This window comes from Phoca vitulina, unplaced genomic scaffold, assembly GCF_004348235.1.
Source record: "Phoca vitulina isolate PV1807 unplaced genomic scaffold, GSC_HSeal_1.0 scaffold10, whole genome shotgun sequence".
Classification (NCBI taxonomy): domain Eukaryota; kingdom Metazoa; phylum Chordata; class Mammalia; order Carnivora; family Phocidae; genus Phoca; species Phoca vitulina.
Window position 1 is genome coordinate 19710654 of NW_022589713.1, and position 21316 is coordinate 19731969.

Genomic DNA, 21316 nt, shown 5'->3' on the forward strand with positions numbered 1-21316 from the left:
CGTTTTTGCCCTTGCTTTCCTTGCCTTTGGTGATGTTTCTAGGAAGAAGTTGCTGCGGCTGAGGTCGAAGAGGTTGCTGCCTGTGTTCTCCTTTAGGATTTTGATGGACTCCTGTCTCACATTTAGGTCTTTCAACCATTTTGAGTCTATTTTTGTGTGTGGTGTAAGGAAATGGTCCAGTTTCATTCTTCTGCATGTGGCTGTCCAATTTTCCCAACACCATTTGTTGAAGAGACTGTCTTTTTGCCATTGGACATTCTTTCCTGCTTTGTTGAAGATTAGTTGACCATAGAGCTGAGGGTCCATTTCTGGGCTCTCTATTCTGTTCCATTGATCTATGTGTCTGTTTTTGTGCCAGTACCGTACTGTCTTGATGATGACAGCTTTGTAATAGAGCCTGAAGTCCAGAATTGTGATGCCACCAGGTTTGCTTTTCTTTTGCAACATTCCTCTGGCTACTTGGGGTCTTTTCTGGTTCCATAAAAATTTTAGGATTATTTGTTCCATTTCTTTGAAAAAAGTGGATGGTATTTTGATAGTGATTGCACTGAATGTGTAGATTTCTCTAGGTAGCATCGACATCTTCACAATATTTGTTCTTCCAATCCATGAGCATGGAACGTTTTTCCATTTCTTTGTGTCTTCCTCAATTTCTTTCATGAGTATTTTATAGTTTCCTGAGTACAGATTCTTTGCCTCTTTGGTTAGATTTATTCCTAGGTATCTTATGGTTTTGGGTGCAATTGTAAATGGGATCGACTCCTTAATTTCTCTTTCTTCTGTCTTGTTGTTGGTGTATAGGAATGCCACTGATTTCTGTGCATTGATTTAAAACCTGTCACTTCACTGAATTCCTGTATGAGTTCTAGAAGTTTTGGGGTGGAGTCTTTTGGGTTTTCCACATAAAGCATCATATCATCTGCAAAGAGTGAGAGTTTCACTTCTTCTTTGTCAATTTCAATGCCTTTGATTTCTTTTTGTTGTCTGATTGCTGTAGCTAGGACTTCTAATACTATGTTGAAAAGCAGTGGTAATAGTGGACATCCCTGCCATGTTCCTGACCTTAGGGGGAAAGCTCTCAGTTTTTCCCCATTGAGAATAATATTCGCTGTGGGTTTTTCATAGATGGTTTTTATGATATTGAGGTATGTACCCTTTATCCCTATACTCTGAAGAGTTTTGATCAAGAAAGGATGCTGTACTTTGTCAAATGCTTTTTCTGCATCTATTAAGAGGATCATATGGTTCTTGTTCTTTCTTTTATTAATGTATTGTATCACACTGATTGATTTGTGGATGTTGAACCAAACTTGCAGCCCAGGGATAAATCCCACTTGGTCGTGGTGAATAATCCTTTTAATATACTGTTGGATCCTCTTGGCTAGTATTTTGGTGAGAATTTTTGCATCCATGTTCATCAAGGATATTGGTCTGTAATTCTCCTTTTTGATGGGGTCTTTGTCTGGTTTTGGGATCAAGGTAATGGTGGCCTCATAAAACGATTTTGGAAGTTTTCCTTCCATTTCTATTTTTTGGAACAGTTTCAGAAGAATAGGTATTAATTCTTCTTTAAATGTTTGGTAGAATTCCCCTGGGAAGCCATCTGGCCCTGGGCTTTTGTTTGTTGGGAGATTTTTGATGACTGCTTCAATTTCCTTAGTGGTTATAGGTCTGTTCAGGTTTTCTCTTTCTTCCTGGTTCAGTTTTGGTAGCTGATACATCTCTAGGAATGCCTCTATTTCTTCCAGGTTATCTAATTTGCTGGCATAGAGTTGCTCATAATATGTTCTTATAATTGTTTGTATTTCTTTGGTGTTGGTTGTGATCTCTCCTCTTTCATTCATGATTTTGTTGATTTGGGTCATTTCTCTTTTCTTTTTGATAAGTCTGGCCAGGGGTTTATCAATCTTGTTAATTCTTTCCAAGAACCAGCTCCTTGTTTCGTTGATCTGTTCTACTGTTCTTTTGGTTTCTATTTCATTGATTTCTGCTCTGATCTTTATTATTTCTCTTCTCCTGATGGGTTTAGGCTTTATTTGCTGTTCTTTCTCCAGCTCCTTTAGGTGTAGGGTTAGGTTGTGTATTTGAGACTTTCTTGTTTCTTGAGAAAGGCTTGTATTGCTATATACTTTCCTCTTAGGACTGCCTTTGCTGTATCCCAAAGATTTTGAACAGTTGTGGTTTCATTTTCATTGGTTTCCATGAACTTTTTTTAATTCTTCTTTAATTTCCTGGTTGACCCATTCAGTCTTTAGTAGGATGCTCTTTAGCCTCCATGTATTTGAGTTCTTTCCAACTTTCCTCTTGTGATTGAGTTTTAGTTTCAAAGCACTGTGGTCTGAAAATAGGCAGGGAATGATCCCAATCTTTTGGTTCCTGTTGAGACCTGATTTGTGACCTAGGATGTGATCTATTCTGGAGAATGTTCCATGGGCACTAGAGAAGAATGTGTATTCCGATGCTTTGGGATGGAATGTTCTGAATATATCTGTGAAGTCCATTTGGTCCAGTGTGTCATTTAAAGTCTTCATTTCCTTGTTGATCTTTTGCTTAGATGATCTGTCCATTTCAGTGAGGGGGGTGTTAAAGTCCCCCACTATTATTGTATTGTTGTCAGTGTGTTTCTTTGCTTTTGTTATTAATTGCCTTATATAATTGGCCGCTCCTATGTTAGGGGCATAGATATTTACAACTGTTAGATCTTCTTGTTGGATAGACCCTTTAAGTATGATATAGTGTCCTTCCTCATTTCTTATTACAGTCTTTGGTTTAAACTCTAATTTGTCTGATATAAGGATTGCCATCCCAGCTTTCTTTTGATGTCCATTAGCATGGTAAATGGTTTTCCACCCCCTCACTTTCAATCTGGGGGTGTCTTTGGGTCTAAAATGAGTCTCTTGCAGACAGCATATTGATGGGTTTTGTTTTTTTATCCAATCTGATAGCCTGTGTCTTTTGACTGGGGCATTTAGCCCATTTACATTCAGGGTAACTATTGAAAGATAGGAATTCAGTGCCATTGTATTGCCTGTAAGGTGACCGTTATTGTATATTGTCTGTGTTCCTTTCTGGTCTATGTTGCTTTTAGGCTCTCTCTTTGCTTAGAGGACCCCTTTCAATATTTCTTGTAGGGCTGGTTTCGTGTTTGCAAATTCCTTTAGTTTTTGTTTGTCTTGGAAGCTTTTTATCTCTCCTTCTATTTTCAATGACAGCCTCGCTGGATTTAATATTCTTGGCTACATATTTTTCTCATTTAGTGCTCTGAATATATCATGCCAGTTCTTTCTGGCCTGCCAGGTCTCTGTGGATAGGTCTGTTGCCAATCTAATGTTTCTACCATTGTAGGCTACAGATCTCTTATCCCAAGCTGCTTTCAGGGTTTTCTCTTTGTCTCTGAGACTCATAAGTTTTACTATTAGATGTCGGGGTGTTGACCTATTTTTATTGATTTTGAGAGGGGTTCTTTGTGCCTCCTGGATTTTGATGCCTGTTTCACTCTCCAAATCGAGAAGTTCTCTGCTATAATTTGCTCCAATATACCTTCTGCCCCTCTCTCTCTTTCTTCTTCTTCTGGGATCCCAATTATTCTAATATTGTTTCGTGTTATAGTTTTCTCTCTCAAATTCTGCCCTTGTGATCCAGTAGTTGTTTATCTTCTTCTCAGCCTCTTTATTTTCCATCATTTGGTCTTCTATATCACTAATTCTCTCTTCTGCCTCATTTATCCTAGCAGTTAGAGCCTCCATTTTTGATGGCACCTCATTAATAGCCTTTTTGATTTTGACTTGGTTAGATTTTAGTTGTTTTATTTCTCCAGAAAGGGTTTCTCTAATATCTTCCATGCTTTTTTCAAGCCCAGCTAGGATCTTTAAAATCATCATTCTGAACTCTAGTTCTGACATCTTACTAATGTCCATATTGATTAGGTCCCTGGCAGTCAGTACTGACTCTTGTTCTTTTTGTTGAGGTGATTTTTTCCATCTTGTCATTTTGTCCAGAGGAGAATAGATGAATGAGAGAACAAAATGCTAACAGGGTAACAACAACCCCAGAAAAATATACACTAAACAAATCAGAAGAGACCTGAAACTTGGGGAAAAGAAAGGGAAAGAAAGAAAAAAGAAAAAGATAAAGATAAAAAATAACAAATAAAAACAGACTATGATCAAATATGATCAGGCTGGTGCATAGATCAGTGCCACACACTAGATTTTGGGCGTATTTTGGTCTATTAGAAGGAAGTGCCTCCCAAAATTTTAAAGAAAGAAAAACTTATATATGTACAAAAATAAGGGTTAATACAATGAAGGGTTGGAATATGACTGTAAAGATGAAAATTATAAAAGATTTTATAAAAGGAATTGATAAGAAGTTGTTTGAAAATAGAAAGAAGAGGATTTAAAAAAAAAAGGGGGAGAGAATGTGATCAGGCAGGAGACTAGAACAAAGCCATACACTAGAGATTTAGGGTATATTTTGGTCTGTTAGAAAAAACTGTACCCCAAAATTTTAAAGAGAGAACAAATTGTATATATACCAAAAATAAGGTTAACTACTATGAAGGGATAGAATATGACTCTAAAAATGAAAAATAAAAAAGATTTTTTTAAAAAGGGATTGATAAGATGTTGGTTGAAAAGGGGAAAAAGAAAAATTCAAGAAAAAAAAAGGAAAAGAAAGTTAAAAAAAAAAATTAACTTTGAAAGACTAAAGAATCATGGTAAAAAAGCCATGAATTCTATGTGCAGTATTCCCCTAGTGCTGGAGTTCTGCTGTCTCATTAATCAGTAAACTTGGTCTTGGCTGGCTGTTCTTGCTGATCTTCTGGGGGAGGGGCCTGTTGCCGTGGTTCTCAAATGTCTTTGCCGGAGGCGGAATTGCCCCACCCTTGCCAGTCCGGGCTAAGTAATCTGCTTGGGTTTGCTCTCGGGAGCTTTTGTTCTCTGCAAGCTTTCTGTTGGGCTTTGGAGGATGAGAGTGAAAATGGCAGCCTCAATCTCCGTCCTGGAGGAGCCGAGAACTCGGGGCCCCGCTCCTCAGTGAGCCCCCAGAGAAAAGCAGTCAGTCACTCCCATCTCCCCGGTCTCTGGCTGCAGTCCGTGTTCACCCGGCCTGTGACCGAGCATTTCTATCTCTGGCACCCGACCCCGTGTGGAGTCCCCAAACCCAGCAGATCCCTGCGGTGTGCTCCCACACCGCTCCTCCCAGGGGAGGAAGGGGAGTCTCCCCGGATCTGCCGCTTGTTGGGTCCCTGCTGGGGGAGCAGTGGTCCGACTGTGCCGTGGATCACGGTTTATGGCAACCCTGAGCTGAGAGCCCGCGCCTCGGCTCCGTCTCTGCAGCTGGCTTCCCCGCTCCGATCCCTGGGAGCTCTGCCACACTCAGGCACCCCCGTCTTTCTGTGACCCCGAGGGTCCTGAGATCACACTGTCCCAGCGAGGGTTCCACCCCCCACTTAGCCACTGGAGCAATGTCCCTCAGCAGAGCCGACTGCTAAAAGTTCTGATTTTGTGCTCCGCTGCTCTATCACTTGCCAGTAGCGGCTGACGGAGGCCCCCTCCCCCACCGTCTATCCTCCCGAATATCACCTCGGATTCACTTCTCCGCACGTCCTACCTTCCAGAAAGGTTTTCTTCGATCTCCGGTTGAGTTTGTAGGTGTTCAGAATGGTTTGGTTCCTATCTAGCTGAATTCCTGGGACCAGACGAAATTTAGGTCTCCTACTCCTCTGCTATCTTGCTCCTCCCCCTCAAAACCACTCTAAAATTTTAATCTCTTACTCTAACCAAACAACAGCAATCTTATGAAACTCACTTTTGAACTAAATTACATTTTACTTTAATTTGCACATTATGACTTGCTAACATTTCTCAGGAAGTGACTATTAATTTTTGCATGCAAAAATGAGATTAAGAGGATCACAAGACTTCTTAAGTATTGTTTTAACATTCTAACTATGTGAAAGATATGTTTGCAATGCAGCAAAATAAATTGTATGCAGAAAATGTGTGTAACGTGTTTATATGCATTTTTCTGGAGAAGGAGGCATCTATAGCTTCTGTCACATTCCTAAAGACTACCCACCCATTCACATATACACCAAAAAATTAGTAAGAATCACTGACTAGCTAAATGTATTTCTGATGGGCTCTGAACTAGTAGAAGGAACAAACCCAAAGTCATGTTTTGTGGCTTGTCATAATATGGCGGACATTTTCTTATCAACAGTCTATGGATCTGGGTTAAAACGAAGTTCCTGTTCTTTCATTTTTCCTCATAGTCCTCAAAGTCCATGTCCATATCTCTGAGGTACAAGGCAATCCTAGCAGTCCTAACCCTGAAAACCATGGGATATTTATTAGGGATCTTATGATAGCAAAATATATTTAAAATAATTAGCCTTTGAACCAAATATTAGAGTGTCATAACCTTGCTTTTCGGTTCTCCAGAAGACTCATAGCTAATAAAGAAAAAGACTTAAGGAAAATAAGGACAGATGAAGTCAAACACAAAGAAGACATTTAGGACAACTTTCGCAGGGAACCAAATACACATACACATAGACCAGGGGCATGCTGTGTGTGTGTGTGCCTGTGTGCACACACACCCATATTTGTCTGAGCATGTGAAATGAGCAAACAGCAGTGATTTCTTCCAGCCAAATGCATATCTTTGAAAGTGGAGAGTCAGCCCTGGTGATGCTAATAGAGTGGAACATAAATATTGGCAAGCTAGTTGTCAAATAGAGGCTTTTAAAGGTTGGAATTTTTCAAGGAAAATGTTAACTGCAGTTCACAGGCCAAAGCGGTCTTAACCTGATCTCAGAATCTAGAATTTCACTTCAAGTTCTAAACACCCAGGACTGTTATGCTAAATTTAGCTTTCCTAGCTCTGCGAATGGCATTTTGGAACATTTGGTCCATAATGATAAATCACCGCACTTGCTGAATATCGGGTTAGAAGGGGACTAGTGGACATAACCAATTAATATATCAGCCTCCTAAGCATTCCTGGAGCAGAGGTGAAGGTACAGGCCAATAATGAAATGTTTTGCCACACTTCAAATAGCAAGTGCTCTCACCCCTGGCCAGACCTCCCACCCTCCCCAGACCCCACACGCCCAGCATGTCTTTGCTTCTTACCACTGTTCCAGAGCATACCCATCCTCCAATTCAGCTCAATTTCTACCTTCCCGAGGCTTTCTTCCCCAACTCCCCACAACCACATCAATCTGTACCTTCTCTAAATTCTTCTATATCCTTTGTTCTCAGTCCTGCTCACTTGCTAACCCAGGTTGCTATCTTTCCTATAATAACAGCTAACACTTACTTGAATTTTTACTATGTGCCAGGCACTATGCTAAATGCTTTACAGGAATGACCTCATTTAATCCTCACTGCAACCATGTGACGTAGTTTTTATTATCATTCACAGAAATGTTCATATGAGTAAACTAAGGCTTAGAGAAGTAAAGTAACTTTCCCAGGGTCCATAATTAATAAATAGTGGGCCAGGCAATCAACTAGATTTACCCTCTTAATGGTAAAATGTATAGTGCTGAGGTCTGATGTGCATATACTGTCTACCCAGCTACATTTTAAGCTCCTCAGGACACCTGTATACCATTTCCTTCATGTGACCCATAGAGCTAGCATTATGCTATACCCATAATCAATCAATATTTATTGAGGGAGTAAATGAATTAATAAGTGAATAAAAAAATCAATGCATCAGCTGCAAAACCCAAGAAAAATTAATTGATTTGGACCTCCAAATAGCATGCAGAATCAGGGGAAAAAATGTTCCTGTTACTACATTTGGCGGTAGAAAGCAGATAAATTGCTGACTCATTCCCCTTGTGCTCAGTGCAGAAGTGGAGTGGGGGAATAGGTCTCTGTGAACAACCATGCCATCCCTCAGCTTTGTCCCTAGAAGCCCTCCAATCCCCCAAGTCTATCCAGATCCTCAGAATCCACAAGGTTCACTGGAAGACAATGGAATAGCACAGAAGTTTGCCAGTGCCAAAACTAATTCTTCTCTAGATCCAACACTGCCCACATGCATATATTTACTCATATACACTCAGAGAAAGGTGATTCTAGTTTACTTCAGTAAGTGTTTACTGAGTATCCAGCCCAGAGATTCACAAACTTGGCAGCACATCACAATTATCTGCAAGACCTGAAAAACTGCTGAGGTCTGGGCCCCACCCCAAACCAATGGACCCAGAGCCCAGGCACTGGGATGTATTAACAATCATCTGTGAAATTCTGATGTGCAGTTGGGGTAAAGATCCACTAAAATCCATGCCAGGCACTGTGTGCCAGGAGCTGGGTCACAGAGAGATGTGGGTATGAAAAAGGAAGTTTGCAGGATAGTAGGAAAGTCACAAAAGCAATTATAATTAAAAACATCATGGAAAAATTATAATAAATACACCATGAAGTGCTCAAACAGCAATAATCACAGACCACCATGAGATCTCAGACCTACTCTCACCAGAAATTTTTGGAAGGCAGGATTGGAAGATGCTGATGAATGAGGAAGGTATGTGTATATAATGAGATGTTGGATTAGGTAGAGGTGTTAGGTTGAAATGTATGCTTTCCTAGAGCAGAAGGTTAGACCTCCATAACCTCTGATGTCCTCCCTCTGCACATTCCCAAATGCTCCCAATCTCTGGCAGCAGCTGTGACTGCCTTTCAGAGGCCCCTGAGTCTCTCTGAACCTCTTTGACTCTCATAAATAGAATGGAAATAGTAATTACTAAGTATTAGTCCTTGGGATTTTACATCAGATTTAAAACTTTTTGGAACTTTTGGTCAGCCATCAGTGGAGATTGAGAGACTATGCCCTAAATTTGTTCACCTGTAAATAAGGATAATAATCCATGCTTTTCCACAGATTATGAAGATTCATGCATTAATTCAATAAACATTTGTTGAGCCCCTCTGTATTCCAGGCATGGTGCTAGGTACAGAGATACAATGATGAACAATCACAGATCCAGACCTTGTTTTTGTGGACCTCACAGTCTAGCAAGGGAGACAGACATTGAGGAAATAATCATACAAATCCATGTGTGATTTGTCTGTGAAGGAAACATGTATCCCTTAATGCCATAAGAGCATCTAAAAGAGCATCTAAAAGCATCAGGGAAGGTATCCCCAAAAATGTAGCACTTAGGCTGAAATCTGAAAGATGTCTAAGAGCAACCAAGATGAAGAAAGAAGAAGAGAAATCAGGCAGGAGGGAAGCCTGGGAAAAGGCCCTGCAGCAGAAGTGAAACCAGTGCAGAGATTAACCCAAAGCGGGCCAGTGTAGCTACAGCACAGAGAACAAGATGGATAGTGTGCAGCATAGACTCCGAAGCCACATCCTCATCCCGAGGGCAGAGGGAGGTCCCTGGGAGGCTTCCAGACTGTGACATGATCAGATATGAATTTTAAAAAGCCCCTCTGGCTGCTAAGTAGAGAATGGATTGGAGGGATAAGAATGGATATAGATGAACCAGTTAGGTTGTTACTGAAGTGGTCCAGACCAGACGCGGCCAAGTTTATTCTTAAACATACAAAATTTGAGGTGCTAGGTGCAAAAGAGAATTAAATTTGAGATAGCATATGGCCCATAGTCACTATTTAATTAATGTTATATAGATATTCAGGTATACAGAAACAAGGCTACTATTTGGAAAGGGAAGACTAACTAGATTGCTTTTGACACTTTAACCTAGAATCAGCAATGTCAATTCCACCTTCCTTAGACAATCATTTTGAGTGAGGCCATCCATCAGGACAAGAAGTTTGAGCCAAGAGCCCAGAAGCCCTTTCAGAGTGTCCTTGTTAAGCAGCAGGTTGACCCTGGGAAGGAGCCAAGGAACCAAGCCACATTTCTCACCCTGGGACAGCTGCAGAGATGCTGCCCCCAAGCTCAAGAAGAAGCTCCACGTAGCTAGACTTAAAATTCCCAAACCTACTAATGAATAACAAATTGCAAACTCAGAAAGCATTAACTGGTCCTAGCTGAAGAAGATGAGGTTAAAGGTCACCATCCCCGGTCTAGAGGGATTTCAGTTGGAATGCTAATTAATGAGTGTTCCTAAGGTCATACTCTAGGCGAGCCATGTGCAATAAGACAGCCATGTCCCAAATGGGGTAACCAGGAACTCATTTCTCTTACAAACTGGCCCATCTCTTTATAATAAACTTTCCGTTCTTCGGAAGGTAATTCTATAAGGTTGTAGATGGAGGCACCCACCCCCCACAGGGGGTTCATTGCAGGGAGCTGTCAGCAGAGGAAGATAGCCCAGAGGCTCTTGATACAGTCACCATGGCAACCAACCCAAATCCGGTCCATTTTATTCACAGACAAAAACCCAGTTCAGTGAACACTGTAGGAAAGTAGGAGCAGTTTAGATTAACCAGGCTATCTTCTGGCCCCAAGCAATCTGCAGGATAAGACCTTGCATTAGGCAAAGGTCTTCACTGTGACAAAGCAAAGGATTTGTTAAGCTCTTTGGATCCCAGTGGGCCCATTTAACTTCTAGTGGGATAAAAAATTACTCTTCTCCAGACACGTGGCCTGAAGTTGCACATGAACTCAGTTTGAAGTGGTAATAGTCACACCACAATAAAAAACCATTCCAGACCCATTTTCCTCATCATCATCTAGGAGGACAAGAGACTATAGAATCTGCACCTTCTGATCTCTGACTTACCAGGTAAGAAAATAGATCATATTTTACAAATGGAAATATATCCTGGAATTGGCTTGAGTATTAACATATAATTCACATGTGTCACCCTTTTTTCTTGATAATGAGAACAAACAATATCTCTGAGAACTGAACTAGGAGAAGGAGCAAGAGTCTCTTTGAGTAAACATGCAACTCATTCATTCATTCATTTAATTTCATTTATATTTATTGAAAACCTACTCCGTGCCATGCAGCTATAAAAATGACTAAACAAGGATTCTACTCACAGTTCAATGAAGGAGAAGAACTTTATTTAAAATAAATAATAAATAAAAGATGCAAATGTGTTAGAACTATGTAAGGCAAAGTAGAGTGAAATGGCTCAAACAAAATAGAAGCTAAATCTTGCTCATGCAATAGCCCTAGACAGGTGGTCCACCACCATACTGACAAAAGAGTCTACCATCTTCAGTACATGGCTGCCATGACACTCTGGTTGCTATTCCATGGGAGGTTTCATGGACCAGGCTTGGAAATGGCACACATCACTTCCACTTACATCCATTGGAGGGATTTTAACATGTCCATACCTACTTGTAAGGAATCTGGGAAATGAAGTACACTGGGGCACCTGTCTGCTATGCTACAATCCTATTGCCAGGGAAGAGGGAGAGAGCAGGATTTGGAAAACAAGCCACCTCTGACAGTAACAAAGACATGAACAAAGTTTTCTAGAAACACAGAAGAGAAACTAGGAAATACCTACCATACTCAAAAATATTTCAAATACCTTACTTGTAATTCAATAAGTGCTAATAATAGCAACAATGAAGTATCATTTTCCCCTCTTAAATGGCTAAAAATAAAGAAAAATAACAGTGGTTATTGTTGGGCAAGGGTCCAAAAAAAAGAAGCACAACTGCAGAAAGCACTAATTAGTACAATCTCTCTGGAGGGGCAGTTGGAGAGTATGCATGTAGCAGATTTTTTAAAAGTCACAACAATAAAGGAAATCAGGTGTATAATACTGTAACCTCCTTCATTTATCTATATTTCAACCTGGTTTCTAGGTGCCTACTTCCATTCAGGAGGGGAAAATTACACCTGTCAATTCAAGGTACCAGTGACTTCCAATTTAAAATTCAACTCTTTGGGGGGAAAAATTCACCAAATTCAGGATTCCGTCTACAGGTGGCCTCTATAAAGTGGAAATAGATTCTCCACTGAGGGCTCCAGAAAGAGCACAGCCCTGCCAGTACCTTGATTTTAGACTTCTGACCTCCAGAACTCTAATAGAATAAATTTGTGTTGTTTTAAGCTAAATTTGTAGCAATTTGTTACAGCAGCAGTAGGAAACTAGGGGTCCTTAACTTTGCTCCCTAGAGCCCTCTCACCCAGCATATTGATTTTAGAGTACAGACTGATCTGCTATAGGAATTTGGAGCCAGGAGTAAGCAGTGTGGCCTAACCTGGCTGGGGAGACACTCCTAGGCAGAGCCTGAACCAGACCCGTCAGATCTGAATTTGCCGAGTTGAGAACACCCAGACCACAAACAGTAATTGCAGAACCAAGGCAGGAAGGCAGGAGTGGTGGGATTCATGTGTTATGGCAGGTGAAGACAACCGTCCAGAATACAGCAGTGGCTCAAAGGGATTCAACAGATCTGATGAAGAAAGCTGGCACCTTCCGGGTATTCCTAATGCTTTGAGATTAATGTCAGGACAAATAGGACACCTGCCATCTACTGATGGCCAGTGCCAGAGGCAGAATCCTGAATGGGAAGTCTCAGAGCACTGACTGTAGGAAACCACAGCCACTCCATAACTATGAAGAATATGTGATGTGTGGGCATTGAGCGTCCTTTGGAGAGAACCTCCAGCCCCTGTGCTTTGCCCCCTAACCAAACAAGTCACTCGACATCCTGGGCTTCATTCAGCTCTGTTTTTAAAAAAAGACTTGGAGCTCACAGATGCCTAGGGACAAACAGCAGGACCTGATGAAATCCTGGAGTTCCTTAAAGCTCTTGGGGGCTGGGTGTCTATACTGGAAGTAGATGTAATTGGTTTGGACGCACAAGGCCTGGCCATAGACTGGAGAACTCAGCTCCATCTCTTAGGCAGGAATGTCCACATAAGCTAATGTTCATGAGGGATAACTGGGAGACAAGTGATATTTTAGGAAGTCTGATCTGTGGGTAAACAAGAGAGGAGAGACTGAAGACATGAAGACTCAGGGAGGAGAACACTGGCTGGAAGGGGTATGTAGAGTAAGTGTCTTGGACAGGAGGTGGAAGCAATGTCAACCACATCTCCAGACATTGGTTATGTAAGGAATTATTCAAAAAGGCTGGACTCTGGACTCTTAACATCCCCTAGTAGGATACTTTGATCACAAGGCTTACTGAGATCAAGAACTGAACAGCGAATTTTCCATTTTTCTCTTTTATTTAAGTGCATATATTAAACAGCTGAATATAGCACATATTAATGGCATGATCATTGATCAAAGCAGTTAAGAAATCAATTTCAGTGTCTTCCAGTGCATTTTGGGTCAACTCTGCCATTGACTAAGACAGGGCCTGACCCTTGGCACTTTGATTAGGAGGACTGGAGGTCAGTCAAAGCAGATAGAGATCCAGATGTGCCCAACAGAGATTAAGGAACAAGCAGGACCCAGAGATAAGAACAGGCAGCAAGTCAGAACAGTTGGTGGTCAGACAGAAGAAGCAACATAAAGCACAGGCCAAGAAGATCATAACAGAAATTTCTGACCTAACCTGAAGATTCTTACATACTTCCTATTTGGGGGTGGACCAAGGACAGGGTATAAGCAGCACAGGGTCTTCAGGTAAAACCAGGTAAGTGACTACACCTGAGGAAGGGGCAGTGAGGCCACAGCTGCAGAAGATGTATTGGTACAGCCCCTTTCTAAATCACCTTATATTTTATCATGTATCAAGTCCCATCAAGGCCTGGGAAACATCCCTAAGAATTCAGAACAGCATGACATCAAAAGCCCCTCTAAGCCAGGTCTATAGTTGCTGATAACTTTTCTGCATTCAAGGCTTCTTTGTCAACCATGAGAAAGAACTATCAGAAAGATGGAGAAGTGTGTCCTCTCCACTTCCCTCTCATTCTTCTTCTCTTCTCTTTCTTTCAATTGGCAGAAGCTTCTGAGAAAGAAGAAAAATCATGCCGCTTAAGTGTGAAAATTCCATGACTCATAATATTCTTCAGTGAAAGTAGCTTTCTTCTCAACTCCTAGAGACATATTCCCTCCAGTCAGGTGTTTCCAGCAGTAGCTGCTGGCTAGGTTTTATTTGAAATTTATATTTTTGCCACCCACACAACCTACACATTTTGAGCTGTTTCTGACATAAGTCATTCCCAAAAGTCTTTTATAAAGCATCCATATCTCTTATCATGGAATATTTTATCCTAACATTTAAACATAGATTTTACAGTATAAATTTAAAGTGATCTCCTCACAAAGACACATCCTGGAGTGTGCAAGAAAGAGCTGGGGGATGAACTAGGGACCAGAAGGCACAGATCTGGAAGCATGCAACAAGTGGGATCCACCTGTCCCTGAAAGGAGATAGAGAGATTTTTAGGAAGTTTGGGCATAGCTTAAGAAAGGATCGTGGGATGAAGTGAATGCTGTGAATGAGGCAACAGCTAAGCTCAGACTCAACATGATAAAGCCACATTTACAAGGCATCCAGAATCTGGAAAAAGGCAAAGCACAGGACCTTGAGTAGTGGCTGCAGTGCATGAACGTTGACCAGGCCAGATGTTCTCTGAAGCAGAGGGCTATAAATGAGAGAGGGAAGCCTTGAAAGAAAATATCCAGAATCCTCCAGGGAAACCCAGAGAGCCAGAGTGAAAATAATAGTTGAGGTGAAGGCAGGGGACAAGAATAAAGGCCAAAACCCTAGAAGAGAAACAAACCTGGGTTTAAGACCCAACTCTACTGCCAAGTTGCTAGCATCAAACAGGTTATTTGTTATGAAAAACTATATGTCAACAAACTAGACAACCTGGAAGAAATGAATAAATTCCTAGAAACATAAACTACCAAAACTGAAACAGGAAGAAATAGAAAACTTGAACAGACTGATAACCAGCAAAGAAACTGAATCAGTAATAAAAAAAAAAAAAACCTCCCAAAAAACAAAAGTCCAGGGCCAGATGTCTTCACGGTCAAATTCTACCAAACATTTAAAGAAGAGTTACCTATTCTCAAATTATTCCAAAAAATAGAAAAGGAAGAAAAACTTCCAAATTCATTCTATGAGGCCAGCATTACCCTGATGCCAAAACCAGATAAAGACTGCACTAAAACAGAGAACTACAAGCCAATATTCCTGATGAACATGGATGCAAAAGTCCTCAACAAAATACAAGCAAACCAAATCCAACAATACATTAAAAGAATCATTCACCATGATCAAGTGAGATTTATTCCTGGGATGCAAGAGTTGTTCAGTATTTGCAAATCAATCAACATGATACACCACATTAATAAAAGAAAGGATAAGAATCATATGATCATTTCAATAAATGCAGAAAAAGTATTTGACAAAGTACAATATCCATTCATGATAAAAACCCTCAACAAGGTGGTTTAGAGGAAACATACCTCAACATAATAAAGGCCATATATGAAAGACCTACAGCTAATTGCATCCTCAATGGGAAAAAACTAAGAGCTTTCCCTCTACAGTCAGGAACAAGACAGGGATGTCCACTCTCACTATTGTTATTTAACATAGTGTTGGAAGTCCTAGCCACAGCAATCAAACAACAAAAAGAGATAAAAGGCATCCAAGTTGGCAAGGAAGAAGCCAAACTTTCACTATTTGCAGATGACATGATACTATATATAGAAAACCCAAAAGACTCCACCAAAAAAATTACTAGAACCGATACACATTTAAGTCACAGGACACAAAATCAATATACAGAAATTTGTCACATTTCCATACACTAATAATGAAGCAGCAGAAAGAGAAATTGAGGAATCAATCCCATTTGCAACTGCACCAAAAATCATAAGATACCTAGGACTAAACCTAACCAAAGAGGTGAAAGACCTGTACTCTGAAAACTATAAAACACTGATGACAGAAATTGAAGAGGACACAAAGAAATGGAAAAACATTCCATGCTTATGGATCAGAAGAACAAATATGATTAAAATGTTAAAATGTACTACCCAAAGCAATCTACATAGGGGAAGAGAGGGAAAAATAAAGTAAGACGAAATCAGAAAGGGAGACAAACCATAAGAGACTCTTAACCATAGGAAACAAACTGAGGGTTGCTGGAGAGGAGGTGAGGGAATGGGATAACTGGGTGATGGGAATTAAGGGGGACAGGTGATGTAATAAGCACTGGGTGTTATATAAGACTGATGAATAACTAAGCTCTTCCTCTGAAACTAATAATACATTATATGTTAACTAATTAAATTTAAATAAAATAAGGGAAGGGAGGGAGGGAGGGAGGGAGGAAGAAAATGTTAAGGTGTATTTCCTCACCAAGTATTTCCTTTCCAGAATACTAAGGTCTTCAGTGGATCCAGCAACTGTTCACATCTTGAGTTTTCATCAGTCCCCACATTTGCCACATATTGGATGGACGTTTACCAAAACTGTCTGGGACCCAACCTGTTCTTAATCGATAATATTTCCAGAGTTTACAAGTCTTAACTCCAAGAGACCACAATAATAGGAAAGAAAAGCCAGTTCAGTCCCGACATTTTCTAGATGCTGGTCTCTGGTTTTGCTTTCTATTATATTGGCTAAGAAATGACAAACATAATATATATACTTTCATAATCACAAGTTAGTATTTTAAAATCATGTTTTCCTCTCAAAACACATGACCCCAAACCTTCACAGCTCATGTATTTTACCAGGCATTCCATATCAGAACCAGCATTCTGCGGCACCTCTGAGACTGGCTGCCTCAGTCCACAACATCCTTCCTTGCTGGGGGTCAACCTCACAAACCAGGTACTTACAATTTTGCAGTTCTGCCCATCACACTGCCACAAGCTGCTACAAGAACAAACCACACTTCACAATGACATGAATAACTTTTCAAAATGTGAGACCATTTAAGCCCATTTAGAACAACTCCTTTGCTTGAATATGTCAAGGGTTAGACTCCTGGATGAGCTATCATCAACTACTGCGTCTCCATATCAGTCATCCACTCAACCTGTGGCCTGACCTGTGCCAGGTGCAGGGGACCCAGGGATGAGGGTGACACTGTTTCTGTTCTCACACAGCTCATAAAGGAGCTAAAACTACCCCCAAGTACACAGGTCCAAGACAAATAGTACAGGCATGAGGGAGAAGACAACATCCTGGATGAGAGAATATCTGAGCAGAGTTTTGAAGAACAAGCAGAGGGAAAGGGTATTCTGGGAAAATATCAGCAGCACATAAGGTACAGACGGGGGGAGAACTTGGCTTGTTTCTGGGGATTTAGATGCTTCCTCACCCAAGACTTCTGGTGTGTAGGAAATGAGGAAAGGACAGGGCAGGGTAGACAGGATCTCCTGTCTTTATCCAGAGAGTAGAAGGAAACCAGCAAAGCATTTTGTTTTGTTTTGACCTGATCAGATTTATGATGCACAGAGACACAAGCCTATCTGCAGGCTAGGTGGGGGATTGAGGTGGGAAAGGGGCTATACTTGAGCTCTGGTTTTTCAGTTAGCTTTGATTTGTTAACAGCTTAGAGGGGATCTGATGCAGGTGCTACAGATGAGGAGAGGAATGTAGCAACAGAGCTAGGTGTCTACAGGAGATTTCCTAGGAAGATTTGCTCAGCTGGGTGTGATGTAACCTTCTTCCCTTCTCCCCATGAAGCCTCCTGTAAACAAATGTTGTCCAACAAGGCTTTCAGAAAGGTTGTGTTTGAGGAGCAGATGTGACAAGAGCAAAGATGAGTTTCACTGCATGGGTGGGACTTGATCGAGAGGGACTGAAAGAAGTTCAGTTACCTTCAAATTATATAGAGATCACTCAGGTGAGAGCCTGGAGGATAGACTGGAGTAGGTAGCAGTCTAAGATCGGAAGTGAGGAAAGCAGAATGGGGACACCTACAGTTGTCCTGTGAAAAGACCTAAGGGAGTGGCCATGAGAATAGAAAGAAGGAGCAGAACTGAATGATATCCAGAAAGTGGAAGCACTTGGATCTTGTTGCTAAACAGATGTAAGAGTTAAGAAAGAGGGAGGTACCAAGGATGCATCCAAGGAACCCAGAGGACATAGCCTCCCTCACTGAAACAAGGAACAGGGCAGTTTCAGGAACCATCTTTTTTGGGATATGGTGATTTTGAGTTATCTGTGGGACATGCAAGTGAACATGTGCAGCAAGCAATCTATGGATTGGGCTAGAGATATCGACTACCATATCTCACCTGGATTATAGTATTAGCCTTTAAGGGATCCACTGTTTCTGCCTCTGATCTCCTGCCACTCCAGTCTCAGCAGAGCAGCCAGTGTGATGTGATAAAACATAAGATGGAATACTGCGCTTCTCTGCTCAGAACTTCCCGAGGGTTTCCATCATGCTGAGTTGCAGCTATAGCTGGACCAGAGCCCCAGTGCATGACCTCCTTTCTCTACTCCATTCCAACCATTTTGCCTCCCCACTGCTCCTCTCTGGGGCCTTTGCAGAATGGAGGGAAGCTGAGGGAATTTCCTCTTGGAGGCCCCTGTTTCCCTGAGAGGTAGGAGGCGGATCATCTTCTCAGAGTATTTTGGAAGACGGAAGGATAATGGCCATGAGGAAGGCAGTGAAGGTGGGAATCTGGAAGAGCTGCCTTTGGGATGGGAGAAGAGGCTGGTGGGATCTCTCTCAGCTGCTACTAAATGGTAAACATAGAAAACACAAGCAAATCCATTGTCTCCTCTCAGAGAAAAACATGAAGCTGAATAACATGGGCTGCCTTTACATCTAGTAAATCAAATTATCCTAAGGTATGAGAAATTACCCATTGCCCATAAATACTGGGACCAAAGCCAAAAAAAATGGACATAAACTTTAGTATGAGAAATTTAAGTTGACTTCAAAAGTTTTTGATATACATATTAATTACACATATTCTAGGTAGCCTTAAGACTCAAGAAATCAAATTTTGGTCTGGGATTAGGCCCATTCCCGTCTTGACATAATAATTTGCATTTATACTTATAAGTATTATAAATGTTTTGTAGTATAAAGACTGGAAGTGAGAAAACCAGAATGGAGACTCCTGTAATTGTCCTGTGAAAAGGACAATTAATATTGTCCTTTATATAAAAATATATTAATATTTATATATAATGTAAATATTAAAATACATATAAATTTATAAAGTATTTTTACAACAACCCTGAAAGGCACTGAAACAGGTATTAATACCCCTCTTTTGGGAGAAGGGGAAACTCAGGTCCAGAGCAGTTGAGTAGCCCAAGGTCAGTGACAGGAGGTCAGAACCCAGGCTCTATCCAGCTTGTTTGGCCACCACTTTCCACTAACCCACTGATTGCTTTTTCAGCCTGATCTTGAGGTTCTCCTTTTATAAATGAGGGGTCCCTGCCAAAGAGGATGAGGTTGGCTGACATAAGGAAGGAACTGACTTGGGGCAATACTGCAGCAGGTAAGACAGGGATGTCCTTGAGCTGATGGTGACTCATAAGGCCACTGCATTTCTGCCCAGAAAACACAGGGTGGGGCACACACATATAAAGAGGCACCCAGTGGCCCCAGTCCAGAGTCCTCTGCAAGTACCTGATCCCAAGCTCAGGCCTGAGGCTTAGCCCCAAAGGGACTCTCCTGATGCACATCCAACTTTTCACAAGCCTTTCCTGATGTAGCGATGATGAAATCTTACACATTTGTTCCCCAGCCTGAAATGTGTTTGTGCTCCAAATTTAAGGTTTGTAATGGGTTTTGCTCATGGGAATGATTATTTTAGTGCTGACTTTTAAAAAGGCAATTGATAACAAGTTTACCCAGCCAAAAGAGCTCTGGCAATTATCTACAAATTCAGAATCCGTGAGGAGCCAAACCAGATCATTTAAGACCCCCTGAATCCACTCCGGGGCCAAGATTATCCAAATTGACAAGCTAAAAATGAGATAATTTAGGCTAAAATGGTGTTTATGAAATCAAGATGCTACTCTGGATGGCTGCTGCTGGGAGCTAACACAATCCTTCCTTCCCTTACTTTTGTCCTTCATAGGCTCCTTCCCTCCCCTATTCACTTTCTCAGTTTAGGTTTTATGGAAAAAGGGTATTTAGAATGTTTTCAGCCTGAAAACTGGGTAGTTTTTAAGTTTTTCATGCAAATCCTTGAATTATTTGTATTGAAAAAAGGTCTCCAATGCCAAGGTTTGTTGTCTTTGTGCGTCTGTTTTTCATCACAGCTCTGGGCAGGGCCTAGGTTGTGGAGAAATCCCACTAATGAAAAGAAAAACAAGTCCTGAAATTGCTCATCTCTGCCAAGCTCTTCAGCTTACCCACAAATATCCCACCAGGTGGTCTTGGCCTTAGCTGTGGGCACTGAGGCTTCAAAGGCAGAAGAAGAGGCTGACTCATGGGGGAGCCTGACTTACTCCAAAGCTTCCCTCCCAGATGTTCTCTGGGCTCAAAGCATTGGGAGAGTCCTTAAACTGAGGCCCACCTAATTCTAGTCGCCAGGGCACTCACCCATCAGCCTGATCAGAAACAAGGACACAGATCTTGGAGATCTAGGAGAGAATGAGCCCAGACTCAGCTCTGGTCAAACATGGCAGATTAACCATACACACTGACCTCCTCCCCTCCCCATATCTATCCAAATGAAAGTGAAGGAATAAAAGAGCATCAGGCAACCAAGACCAGAAGAATGGAAAGGTAGAGGATAGCAAAGATCAGTTTCAGCAGATTTTGGAGGCCAGAAAGCAGATAGATAAATGGTAACTTCCCTAAAAGAGGATATAAAATCTTTGGGCCTGCAGAGCAGCTACATAGATGGAAAGCAAAATTCTTTGTCCTGCAAAGTCAGATTAAGAGACTTAGGCATCAGAAGCACCAAGAACTTTGGAAGCTAGGGAGATGTGGGGCTGAAAACCATGGAAGCTGCTGAAAATCTACATAAAGAGAAATTGGATCTTCCAAGCCCGTATACCCATCCCAGGCAGCCAGGCACCATCTGGATCCTCTCCCTTTTGCAGGAGACAAGAGGTTTATTCTCTGGAAAAGATAAAGCAGAGGTCTCAGCTCAGAGGTCAGGAATTAGGTGCAAAGCTGAAAACAGGGGATTAGGTGGAAGCCTATATACTGAACTGTGGGGCCCCAGACCCTTCCCCTAAATGACTCTTAGGAGCAGGTGTCCTGGAAAAAAAAAAAACAACAACAACAGGAAGATTATTCTCTACAGGATATTAACAAGTCCAGAGAAAGTACTCCAGTTATTAATGTTTGGGGACTCCTCCATAAGGAGGCTGGCTCACCCTCTGTTCAGACCACAGGAAGGACAACAAGCAGAGAAACCTTGCCCCCACCCCTACAGGGCTTCTCAATGGCCTTACTTCTTTGTTCCAATCCAAAACAGAGACAGAAAAAGAGAGAGAGAAG